This window comes from Capra hircus, chromosome 10 (genome assembly GCF_001704415.2).
Source record: "Capra hircus breed San Clemente chromosome 10, ASM170441v1, whole genome shotgun sequence".
Lineage (NCBI taxonomy): Eukaryota > Metazoa > Chordata > Mammalia > Artiodactyla > Bovidae > Capra > Capra hircus.
In genome coordinates this window covers 21219674-21233393 of record NC_030817.1, presented here as the reverse complement: position 1 = coordinate 21233393, position 13720 = coordinate 21219674, and the positions used below count along the sequence as shown (strand labels likewise).

Here is a 13720-nt window from a genome sequence, read left to right as displayed (position 1 = left end):
AATGTCAATGTTCACAGCAGCACTATTCACAATAGCCAAGACACGGAAACAACCTGAGTGTTCACCAACAGATGAATGGGGAGAGAAGACGTGGTGCAATGGAATATTACTCAGCCAGACAAAGAATGAAATAATGCCACTGTACCAACACAGATGGACTAGAGAGTATCCTACTAGATGAAGGAAGCCAGACAAAGACAAAGATCGCATGATATCACTTAAATGTGGAATCTAAAATATGGCACAAATGAACCTATCTATGAAACAGAAACAGAATCATGGACATGGAGAAAAGACTGGTGGCTGCCAAGGCTGGGGGGTCGAAAAGGGATAGAGTAGATGTTTGTTGTTAGCAGATGTAAGCTTTTATATACAGACTGGATGAACAGCAAGGCCCTACTGTATAGCACAGAGAACTGGATTCAGTGTCCTATGACAAACCGTAATGGAAACGAATATATATTTTTTCATGTGTATATATGTATAACTGAATCACTTAGCTGTACAGCAAAAATTAACACACACTGTAAATCAGTACGCATGCATGCTCAGGTGCTCAGAAGTGTCAGACTCTTTGCGACACTATGGACTGTTGCCTGCCAGGCTCCTCTGTTCACGGGATTCTCCAGGCAGGAATACTGGAGTGGGTTGCCATTTCCTCCTCCAGGGGATTTTCTCAACCCAGAGGTTGAACCTGCATCTCCTACATCTCCTGCATTGGCAGGTGGATTCTTGACCACTGAGCCCAAATCTGGAAGCCCACTGGGAAGCCCAAATCAAGTATACTTCAATAGAAATATTGACAAAGTGAATATGTGTGTATAAATATACATATATAATAATCATCAATGGATCAGGACTAAGAACATTGGCAGATAAAAGGGAAGGCCATTAAAATATCTGTCATAAAGTAACTAAACTGACTGGGGGGAGTGTGGCTTAGAGAAAGGGGCCAGATTATTTTTTTGAACTCTCATCTAACTTGCAAGCAGGAATGGAAAGGCTTACAATTGCAATCCATACATAACAAAGTTGCTAAGGTCAGTGTCCTGAGGGTGGTTAACCCCACGGGCAATGCTCTTCTCACCAGCAGCCCTTTGACCATCCGTGTGACACCCCTTGCTGACTCACTGAAGTCCAGAGCAAGCATTATGCAAGGCTTGGGTATTAGTGTCCTTGGCATCCCTGGGTCTGCAGCTGGCATCACTAGGCAACTTTTATCTCCGTTGTCACATGGCCTCCTTATGCTGATGCTAGTCATAGGCTCTAAGGCCCACCCTAACTGAGCATAACCTCACTGTCACGTTCTGAGATTATGCGTGGACATGGATTTGGGAGCGGGGAGTGGGGACTCTCTTTGACCTCGCATAGCCTGCCAGCGGCATTTTTGGCTGATCCCACGTAACAGCAAGGAGAGGATTTGGGTTCCTCAAGGGAAAGCCTCAGGTAAACCTCGATGTGGGTGGGGAGATGGAGGAGACAAACCACCTTGAGCAGCGTCCATGCCAGACTGCTGCACCCTCGCATCTAAAACATATCACAGAAATCAAGTCCAACGGACAAAGTCAGTCCTGCAGAGAAGAAGGCAACTTCCCCCACAGCCCAAAACAGCCCAGGCCCCTTCCCCTTCAAAGTGCAACACTATCCAGGTACCATGCCAAGTGATTCAATTCACCCTGCACCCTCTTTCCCCAAACTCACATGGAAAAGAGGCAAATTCCTTCAGTCTCCTTTCATCTCCCTTCTAAGCCCCACGAGGGCTGGGAGTCACCCAGGGGCTCTGGCTGAGATGGAGCCCCCTCAGCCTCCATTCAGCCAAGAACAATCCCAGGGGTGGGGGTCAGGGGCTCACAGCAAAGAGCAAAGCAGAGCTAACCCTCAGGCTCCCCTAAGGCAGTCCTTTCTGCTAGTGGGGACTGATTTCTGAGGCCTTCAGGGAGGTGCTGTGCGGAACTGCATCCAATCTGGGCTAAGCAGATTAGTTCCCTCCCAGGGAAAGGTTTCTGGACAGCTGAGCAGGGCAGCTCCCTGGGCAGTGGCAGGGGGCTGTCATTACAAGGCCCAGACAGGACATAATGACACGCTCCCTGGAGGGAGCTCCTAATTGAATTACAGGGTGTCTCCTGAGCATCAAAGGCAGCCTGTGCTCAGAGGTAGCCGAACAGTCCAGGAGCAGACCTTCTGTGGAGCTGGTGCTGGGAGGGGTGGGGCTTGGGAGGAGCTGGGATGCCTGAAGTAAAGAGGGCTCTGGGGAATCTTGGCGGTCTTGCAGACCCTGAGAGAGAAGAGGAGGAAGGCACAGAGAGTGGGGGATGGTGGGCATCCCTGGAGCTCATACCTGAGAAGTGTGTTCAAATCCCGTATCTCCCCAGCTGTTGCAACCAGGAGGTGGTAGAGAGCCAGAGGACCAGGCCTCTGTTCATTCACTCATTCATTTAACAAGCATCTTTTGTGCCCCTAGAATGTGTGATGAAAGAGAACCAAGTGCTGCTCTGATCTGAGGACGCAGCCTGCTGTGGGACCATTCACTCCTGAAGTCAACTTCTACTTTTATCTACGCATGCCCCACAAGCCGCAGCCAACCAGCCCTTCTTCCTAACAAGTTCTTCTAAGTGGACTAGAGGAGGAGGTGTGCAAGTCACCTTTACTGACTCCAAACTGAATCACGACAAAAGGAGACTTCCCTGGTGGTCGAGTGGTTAAGAGTCCACCTTGCAAGGCAGGGGACGTGGGTTCAATTCCTATTCGGGGAACTAAGACCCCACATACCTCAGAGCAACTGAACCCATGTGCCACAACTAGAAAGCTTGCGAGCTGCAGCTGCTGAACCCCACGTGCTCTGGAGTCTGCAGGCCACAACTACCAAGCCCACGCGCCGTAACTGCTGAGCCGGAGCGTCACATCTAGAGCATCCCCGCATCGCAAGGAGAGATCCCGTGTGCTGCCACTAAGGCCCGACATTGCCAAATAAGTAATAATAATGATAAATGGTGACAAAAGGCAGGAGGAGTCCCTGTGTGGCTGAGGCTCAAGGGCCCCTCTTTCATAGCAATGCTCACAGGCACTCCCTTTCCCCGCCCGCCTGGGGACTCCCTGAAGACAGGGGTGGCACCTCTTCTCACAGTGTTCAGCTCACTGTATGAGCTCCATGAATGTCTGCTGACTGTACCCTGAGAGACTGGCTCCTCCTCCCCACCTCCTCTCTGGAGGGAGGGCTCTTGTAGGTTCTCTGAGGGCTGCGAGCTCTCTGACTATCCTCCTCCTCTAACCCTTCGTCTTTGTGACCCAGAGCCAGACACCAGGGTCACAACCTCAAAGGGGGCCCCCTCAATCTGAACACATGTTCCTGAGTCAGCCTTGCCTGCAGCAAGCCAAAGCGTCAGCTGCGTATACTCCTGATGGTTAAGTGGCCAGACAAGGATCCCCTGTGTACCCGCTCAGGAAAGGGTGGGTCTGAGACAACAGCCAAGAGCGATGAGTCCAGATTTCTGAGCTGGGCATTAAGGAGTCTATTTGGCCCTTGCCAAATTCCCTGGGCCCAGTTGTCCCTGAATTAAAGGACAGCCAACTCTTGCTGTTAAGGAAGAGATGTCCTCTTAACTCTTTCTATATGAGAATAAAGTCTGCTGCTTCAACTTCCTGACCTTATTCTGATGCTAAACTATGTAACGTAGTTGAAAGAATGTGATTTATAAGCAGAAGATCTAGGTTTGGACATTGACCCTTAAACGCTTTGTGTCCTAAGGTAAATTAACTTTTCTTAAATTCAGTTAACTCATCCGAAGAAATTGATAATATTAAAAGTGCAATTTTTATTTCTCTATAAATATTATAAGTCTTATTATGTAAAAACATAACAGCCACAACAGTAATCTTTCCCAAAGGTCTAAACAATGCAGAAGCCTAGAAAATCAACACTGTGTCCTATATTCTGATATATTCTCCAGCATATTCCAATCTCCCCAGGGGATCACCCTCTTCAAAACAACTTTAAACAATTAGTGCCTAATATTTTCAAAGTATTTTATATCGATTTGTTCCTTTGAAAGTGAGTTCGTGGCTGTGTTCATTGTACTCTCTCCCCAGTCCTCAAAACAGAAAGTATATATTCTTCCAACAGTCCACGGGTTAACTAAAATACCATTTCTGTCTACTTTGGCTAGAACTGTATTAACTCATTGTTGTGACACTAGTTAACTTTTGCTGTAGTTTATGAAAAAAAAATGGAAATTCAATTAATTTTCAGCTAAGAATCTTGTAAAACCTGGGGTCCCACAAGGAGAGGTAGATAATTAAAATGACCTGTTATGGGAAGCTGGCTGGGAACCCATGGTCTGGTTTACAAAGCCCACTATGTTAGCAAGGACTCTGGAAGATTCTGGTCTGATAAGGTTACCTGCATCATGGGTCCAGTGGGGATTTAAGTCCCTGTGGATTCAGGAGGAAGAAGAGAGCAATTCACGGAGGTTTTCCCCTAGGACTGGCCCAGTATTGGAGAGATGGTGACAACTTAATGCTAATGCACCTCAGTGAAATGGAGACTCCTACTTTATCCCATGAAGCTCCTCCCATCTCTCATCCCAGGACTAGAGTTGGCAGATATTTGGCTTTTCTTCTCACATCCACAGCTGAGTCCAGACACAGCCTCAAAAATCCTTTCCAAGATGGCTCCCTGGACAGCCACAATGGACTGACCGGAACTGACCCAGAAAAGAGTCCTATGTTACACCCAGCCATGTGCCCTGGGGCATGGGCACCTGACAGAGCTGCGCTCTGTGCCACCTGGAGATGAGAATGCAGTGGCTTCCGGGGAGTTCCTGGAGAGGCATCAAGTTACAGCTGCAAAGGTAAGGGGGTGGGGGTGCCCGCTGGCTTGTGCTAAGTCCAGCAGACCAGCTGTCTAGCCCGGGAGGGCAGGAAGGGAGAGGCTGTCATTCTACCCGTGGCGGGGATGCTTTCTGTCCCGGTAGGGAACACAGGCTGCTCTGGAAACCCAAACCCAGGAAGAGGCTGGGACAGTGACTCAGGACCCAAACTGAGGGCACCTGAAAATGAAGGCAGAGTGTCTTCTGACGCTCGTCTTCTGGAGATGCCAGACCAGAAAAGGGCAAAGGGGGATGAACGACCCCGGTGGCCTGCAGCCTTGTGCCACTGAGCATCACCCGCTAGGAACGCTTTCTGTTGATCTGGGCAGAAGCCAGTTTAATTTCGGCTGCTGAGTCTTTGGTCGGCTGGATGGCTATAGTAGTGCTGAGGGCTCCAGAGGTGGCTGTTTCTCCTGTTCTCCAGCCTACCACGCCAGCGCTCATTACTGTAAAATCAGCACTCTCTCAGGGGTACGGCTGGAGAAGGCAATGGCACCCCACTCCAGTACTCTTGCCTGGAAAATCCCCTGGATGGAGGACCCTGGTAGGCTGCAGTCCATGGGGTTGCTAAGAGTCGGACGTACTGAGAGACTTCACTTTTCACTTTCATGCATTGGAGAAGGAAATGGTAACCCACTCCAGTGTTCTTGCCTGGAGAATCCCAGGGATGGGGGAGCCTGGTGGGCTGCCGTCTATGGGGTCACACAGAGTAGGACATGACTGAAGTGATTTAGCAGCAGCAGCAGGGGTACGGCAAGCCTTACATACTGTGTCAGTTTTGAGGTGACAGAAGACTGTTTTGCCTAGGACTTCTTCCTAAGTGACACTGTCCACCACTTAGAGACACAATTGCTTAGCTAGCTCACCATCGAGACCCCTGGGCAACTTCATTTTCCCACCCCACCACCCAACTATGGCAGATTAAGCATCAAGTTGGGGATGGACAGAAACATGACTTAACCCAGGGTAACCAATATCTATCTGGCCAGTGGCCTTTGATAAAGTTAAGTTGAGGGGTGGGGAAGGGTGAAGGTTGGGGAGGGAAACGGCAGAGTCCCTCCTTTGAGAATCAGAGGTAGAAGAATAGAAAGATCTTTTCAGGTAGGAAATAGGGCTGTTGGGCTGTGAGGTTTCATTGAAGCTATAAGGGAAAAGACCACAGAGAGGGCAGAGATGTCAGGAGACAGAGACCATGTGGCTGAGAGGGAGCGTGTTAGACAGAGAAGGTGGTCCCTAAGGCTCTGATGCCTTTCTGATGCCAGTTCCAGCCTATGCTGGATCCTTACAGTTCAGCCTTCTAGTCTTAAAAGTCAAATACTACGTGGTGAAGGGAAAAAAAAGAGCACCAGAGTGAGTGGTCTGTTTCCTGGGAGATATCAGTCTTCTTGGTATTATCATGAGGCTAGTTCTTTCTATCCAAATGCCAGGCTTTCTTGAGGGATACCCACAGCACACTCTTGGTCACTCAAAGAAATCACAGATTAGACAGCAGACAAACTGTTGCAGTCCAAACACAGAAGCCAACAGCGTGAAGCAGACAGATGCGGGGAATAGAATAAGAGTAAGACGGGAGACGGGACTAAAGGGCGTGACGAGGAAGTCACTGAGCTCAAGCAAGAGCAGCAAACGGCCTGAGCGTCAGCGGCTCCTGGAGCACAGACAGTAAAGAAAGGGTGCAGCCGAGGATTTCCAGAAGAGAGAGCCCGTGCGAGAGAAAGCAGGCAAGCAAAAAGGAGGCACAAGCAGGGAAACGGAGCGAACACACAGAGTATCTGTAGTCAGGTCCAGGCTTAGCCCTAGGGATGGTGGTATGGTACACCTTCCACGACTGCGGCTCAGAAAGAGGAGGTCAGGGGGTCAGGAGGGTCCCAAGGAGAAATCACACAGGAGACACAAGGAGGAAACCAAAAGGGAGACCAGTCAAGACCAAGGGCTCTTGGATGGACCACTACAAAGAAATGGCAGAATTCATCATCTCTAATCCACAGCTTGCTCCGCAGCCATATTCTGAATGGCCGCGGAGCAAGTTGTGGACTGGAGTGGGGTGCCATTGCCTTCTCCAATATTCTGAATAGGAAGCTACTATCAAGATGTCACTCATTTTGAAAGCACCAACTAAAATATCCATGTTAAAGAGCTGTCTGCATTATAACTAACTGGTTCTTCATGAATCCTTGTCACCAAGTGGCAAGTGAACTGGGCTCAGGCAAGAGCAGGTTAACCAGCCTGTGTCCGTGCCATGCCGACCCTTCACTAGAAAGGGTCAGGATGCTGCCACACTGAAAACTGAACTCAAATATATACACTCACCAAGTGATGGCTCAATTTTAGGAAAACAAATTTTTCCATAATGAATAAATTTTACTTTATCTTCTTCTCTACTTAGCCAGATAACTTCCTATTTGTGTATGTGGCAGATGGTAGGGTGGAACTATAATTCGTATGAATGATAACTATCACATCAGCTAAAAATGTTTACCTAGTGCTTTCCTTCATGGTCTTTTAGCAAAATTTTCAAAGCACATGATTCCTACAAGATGCTTCTGGATGGTGCAGAATTTAAATACAGGGATTTTGCTCTGTTTGTAGGTCAAGGAGTTCTCTCTCTCCAACCATTAGTTGCACACTGCTCTACACTAGGACTTCTGATTGGTTCTGGAAGCGCAGGTTAGTTTATCTTCTAAAAGGACAAGAAAATAACACCTTGAATAAACTGAAGACTGTAGCACTGAATTCTACTCCATTCCTAGTGGAGTTGATGGGGGCATAGCCCAAGGATGGGGAAGGAATGAGTGCTCATATACAACCCAAACACACCTGAAAAGTTGATGAAAGTTGGACGACAAGGAAGAGTCCTCCCCACTCACCCATCTCACCCAAGTATCCCTTTCTATCACGCTTGTGACTGAATGAGAAAACTTTGACCTGAAGAGCCAGAAGAGTTGAGACAAACAAAGCAAGGCCCATGGCAGGATCTTTATTGTTATTCCTTTATTTCTGCCTAAAGCCCCAACTAGCATCATTGCAAGCAATGCTCAGGGGAGCCTGCTTTGAGGCTGAGACTGTTCCATTTTCTGATTGGCTGGTCATGTGACCATCTCCAACCACAATGTGCCTTTCTCCTCAAACCCAACCTGACATTCTCCTTGGTGGAGTCTCCAACTATGCACACCCTGAATTTTCTCATACCAGAGGGCAGACCAAAGTGAGAAGACCCAGGGCAGGCACGCTGAATGCTCTGTCGCCTATGGTCCCTGACCAAGTCCAGCAGAGAGAGCGCTGCCCGATCCAGTATTGCCAAGGATGTTGCACCCTTAGACCCTAAAACAAATAAACCAGGAAAGCTCTGGGCTTGCTGGCGATCTCTATGGACATATGAGGTTTAAGTATATTTGGCGTGCTTTATGGATCCTGAAGTTGGAATATGTCACTCTTTGACATATTCTTGGGTAATTTTAGTAATTAAGAAAAAGAAACAAAAATTTACCAAAACCTGGGGCCTTTCTGGGCGCAACATCCAAAGCTTCTGCTGAAGAGTCCACATAGCCTCTATTCATTCCCTTGTGCCCCAAAGAGAGGAAACTGTAGTTGAACAACCCTATTTGAAATGTTCCACTATTCTGTTAAACCCCCCTCCCCTATTTAACAATTCGCTTAAACATGGATTTCTTTCTTCAGGATCACTCTGAATCAAGCACATAGCTCCAACTGTGAGTTCCATGAAGCCATGGTTCTAGGGATGGACTGTTTACCTACAACTACAAAGAGAGCTTGTTACTGGAAATCAGCACTGCAGGCTGAAGAAAGGAGAAAGAAAAGGATTCCAGCTAAGGGGGAAATACCTCTACCTCCATTGCACTTCCACCAGCGCTAAGTGTGCAGCTTCTGATTTTTCTCAAGTGCAGAAAGGACATTCTAGAAACAAATGGTCCTCCTCTATGCATGCGTGCGTGCTAAGTCATTTCAGTCGTATTCAACTCTTTGCGACTCTGTGGACTGTAGCCTGACAGGCTCCTCTGTCCATGGGATTCTCGAGGCAAGAATGCTGGAGTGGGTTGCCATACCCTCCTCCAGGGGATCTTCCCAACCCAGGGATTGAACCCACATCTCTTACGTCTCCTGCATTGGCAGGAGGGTTCTTTACCACTAGTGCTACCTGGGAAGCCCCTTATCTTCCTCTGTGACCAGATAAAAATTATCCTATTACTCTGCTGAGCCAAAGAAAAAGCAAAAACCTGACTGTGTTTAGTCAAGTTGGAGAATGTGAAAATTGTGTCCTGGGTAACTCCTTATTTGTATAGGTTTTCATGGGAAGATGCCTTTGGCTAAAACTTTACAGAGAAAGCACCCCTGGAAGAGAATGGCCTGTATCATTCTGAAAAAAATACTGCACTATTTCATGGAACAAGGTCTAGCGTAAAGTTAACCATCACCAAGAGATGTCTCAGCTACACTGTCACTTTTTTCAGCAAGAGATCACTAAGATAAACCTTCTAAAATTTTTTTCTATGAGTTCGATATTTTCCTTCCTGAACAGTTTCAAGGTGAACCAAGAGATTAAAAATAGTCCATAATATATTATTATTCTTAGTTAAGGCATTACTCACAAAAACACTCCTGGATGTGTCCTTCCAGGACATCTTTCACCCATGAATTTTCATATTCTTTCCAAAGTTAACATTTTGATGGATAAAAATAAAATGGAAAAGTCCAAAAGGGGAGGGGGAGACATTAAATCAGTAGCATCCAGAAAAGTCCTTTCTAAAGTCTAACTTTCTATCATATCTACCTCTGCGATCTTGGACAAGTCTCTTTGCATCTCAGATTCTCATATTTCATAACTTGTAAAACTGGGAGGACAGATACCTTCCAGTTTCAACATTCTATATTTGCTTGGGAAATGTGTGGTACAGCTTACACTCCATTCTTTGAAGGAGGCCCACGCTATTTAATTATAGTAGATCTTGCTATTTGCATATTTGACATCTGAGTCTGGCTATTCCCAGAGACCCCAAAGGTCAATGAGCTGTAATAATCTTATTTTTGCAGAGGCGCTCTGTGAGCCTGGTATACAGGAGTGAGTCACGTGTTCAGTGAGTGAGATTAATGTGCAGGAGGCTTGGAGGCCATAATCCCTAGGATGAGCTACATAGTCACAAAGTACCAGGATTCTTCCAGACCACAAAGATGTCAGTAGTATCCTTCTCAATGGCAACTTGCTCCAGTACTCTTGCCTGGAAAATCCCATGGATGGAGGAGCCTGGCAGGCTGCAGTTCATGGGGTCACTGTGAGTTGGATATGACTGAGCGACTTCACTTTCACTTTTTACTTTCATGCATTGGAGAAGGAAATGGCAACCCACTCCAGTACTCTTGCCTGGAGAACCCCAGGGATGGGGGAGCCTGGTGGGCTGCCATCTATGGGGTCGCACAGAGTCGGACCTGACTGAAGCGACCTAACAGCAGCAGCATCCTTCTCAAATATCACGAGTTTATTGTAACGTGGGTTTAAAGTAATCATGTACCCACCCCCACCCTTCACCTACTTCACTACTACATCTTTGATGAAGGTGACTTTAAAACTTTAGTGGTGTCATGCACAGAAGGAGAAGCTTTCATTCCCCTTTAATTGAGCTAACCTCAAACTATACTTCTTCCACCTGTTTTGATTTGTCTGTATACCTTGTATCCTCTACCCCGGAGAATAAGATCCTTGGGAGTTAAAATGCCACCTCATCTTAGTCACTTATTTCTCTCCAGTACTAGTAATGTACCTAGGATGTAGCAGATATTTAATAAATGTCTGTTGAGTGACTGAGCACTTTTGATGCACTTAGGCACTGTGCTAAGGTGCATTTTCTTACTATCTGTATGTAGTACTAATCATAATCTCAAAGGATAGGTATTATTGTTCCTATCATTGCAACAAAATCGCTGGGACTCCGAAGCTGAAATGACTTGTTAAAGTTACACAGCTGATGCGCGATGGATTCACACCTGTTTGTCAGACACCAGAGTGTTTTTCCATCCTAGGACACGTTTGAAGAAGTAAAGCATAAAGCCAAATGCATGAATTCATGGACCTCATATTGTTGGTGGAGCATAGGCCTGGCTTCGTTCTGCAGATTCAGAGCATTATGGTGAGGGCAAAAGCGACAGTGCCACTGGGCTTGGTGGGGAAGTAGAAAGTGGAATTGTTCCAGGCATCACACAGCTCTGTCCGAGTCCCCCAAAGGTTCCAATCTCAGGGCTCAGACTGGTCCCACAGTTAGCAGGGTCTCAGGATAAGAGCTAGACTCGAGCCAAGATGGAGCTGAACACTGGACTGGAAAGCAAGCATTCACGATCCAGTCATGCAGCTCATCTGAAGAGCCACTTTCCTTCCTAAGCTTCACGGTTTAGAGCCTTTCAGCTCTGCTTCTGGGAACCAGAAGCATCTGGAGCTTGTTAGAAATGAAGAATCTCAAGCCCTACTTTAGATATTGGAAGTCATAATCTTCATTTTAGCAAGATGCCTGGCTGGTTCACAAGCACATTGAAATGTGAGAAACACTACTCTAGAATATCTAGATGATATTCTAAGGTCCTTTCTCGCTCCAATATTTTATGAGTTTAGATTAGTAACCTTCATGGTAACCAAAAAACTAGCATGCTTATTAATTAGGGTGACACAGAAAATCAAGTAACCTGATGACCTCAGTGGTGCCTTCTGAAGAATAGTGTTAATTCATCAGTATTACTATTAATGAGCTTGTTTACCGACTACATATCATGCACACGGGACACTGCATGTATATAACATGTACAGGGATACAATATCATGAATCATTATAATAGATCTGCTAGAGTGACATTATGATCTCCTTTTTATCAATGGGGAAAAAAACCTCATAAATTAATAAAATTTCCCCTGTGTGGTTAAATCAGTACTAGAGCCAGAATCCTAATCCACAGAGTACTATACTTAGAGCCCACCGTCTTCTTGCTGTATCACACTGTCTCTAGCTGTAAAATTACAATTTCAAGTATCAAAAGTAGGCCTCCTTTTGTGAGAATAGATTAGCAGGTTTTGGACTCATTCTTCTGCAGTGAAAAAGGCCAAGAGGGTAGTCTAAATTCTACTGATGTCTAAAAAAATAATGCAAAGGACAAGATGGGAAACCTTAGAATACCTGGGCCAGCATCTCAAACATGTATACGTTCATACATATTTATAACCAATATTACCCAGAAGTGATCATTCATGAGGCTCATTTACACCAAGACAGTAATCAAGCTGAAAACATACATAGGTTTGAGGAAGGTTTAGTCATATTTGGAGATCCCAGGTGCACAGTTGATTACTAACGAGGTTAAGAAATTGGGATCCCAACTTCTGATCTCTCAGAACACTACTCTTCAGCAGATTGGTACTGAATGGGAGGGACCACGAGGCTCTCCAGTTATGGCCAATGCCGATGTCATCTAATGCCTGACAGTAATTTATCTACTGACATTGCCATAAATACGCATGAAATTTCATGGGGGTTTTCCTCGCCGTGAGGGCCTTCATTTGTACGTATAAGCATCTTCCCCAGAGCACACCAAAAGGCAGAGTATTCTCTAGAAAGGCACAGGTTTTTATTAATGCTAACAAGAGATTATCCTTTCCCACAAAATGACTAAACAGGGCTCTAATAAATCAATCTGTCAATGGCTATTTCCTTTCAGGGGACAGTATCCCCCTGTTCCATCTGGCTGGTGCAGGTTATGATCTACACTGAGCGCCTATGTCTATAGTTCAGAAGATCCTAGAGCTGGAAGGAACTGCAAAAAAGAGCCCATCTCGAGGCAAGGAAAGTATTGCTATTCCCACTTTACAGATGAGAGCTTTCATTTCCCATTGAAAGAGTTTTGAGCAGGTTCTTGGAGCAGTTTGACATCTCCCACTTCCTATATGTGTCCCTTTGGTTCCTCTGATATTCCCCTGCTAGTGCTTATTGCTTCTGGATGTGAGCAGCAATTCTGAGGCAAGGTTCCCCTTTCTCATCTCCTTCCTTCTTGGCAACCCTGGAAAGTCTGGTCTCCCGGGCAGAGTCAGTCTGCTTTATTCTTCAGAGATATCCATCTGAGAATAGGATAGAACACCCAGCACAGATGTTTAATGCAGAGAGGCCTCAGAGTGACAGAGGCAATAGAAACATAAGACCCACAGTGTCTGAAGGGCTAAATGGGCCAGTGACCTGAGCAGTGTTTTAGAACTCTGGACTGTGAAAAGAGATGACCACACAGAAGATGTCTTTTTTCCCACAATTCCTAAGAGGCTTCTCCTCCACTGCTTAGCCAGATTCTGGAGCTTAGACCTGTGACTAAAGACTAGTGGCCGCTGCCCTGGGAGCTCTGCTTCTCTAAGATACCTCCAGGACTCAAGCCATATTGATTCATTTCACCTAGACTGGGCAAGCCTCACACCATAAAATAAGCCTATTGATGCTTAAAGAGACTGCCAAGTTTCAATCAATTTTGCAATTTCCAAATGAAGAAGAGGTGCCTAAAATCTGCTTATATAATACAACTGCATTATGGTACTGGAAAAGCATAAGCCAATGCCACTCACGTTCTTGAGGATGTCCAGCTTGGACTATCACTGATTCAGAATGGAAAGGACTGCCTTCAAAGCTCATGTAAGCCCTTGGCCTGAGAAGAGAAGGAAGGAGAGACCCAAGCAGTCTCCTAAATCTTGCTTCATCACAAGACTCTCCCCAAATCTGATAACAGAACTTCCATCATACCACACCCCCACCAGCTATCATTTTGAGTTTCACTGGACAAAATGTTCTTAGGTCCTGTGCGCTTAGATCCTGCCACGGTATTCC

The 13720-nt window shown here is 46.2% G+C and overlaps 1 protein-coding gene across 3 annotated transcripts in view; it reads right to left on the bottom strand.

Moving 5' to 3' along the window:
* Positions 1-13720, bottom strand: part of SLC8A3 (solute carrier family 8 member A3) — a 161869-nt gene that overhangs the window by 125874 nt on the left and 22275 nt on the right. The gene's annotated exons all lie outside the window — the stretch shown is intronic.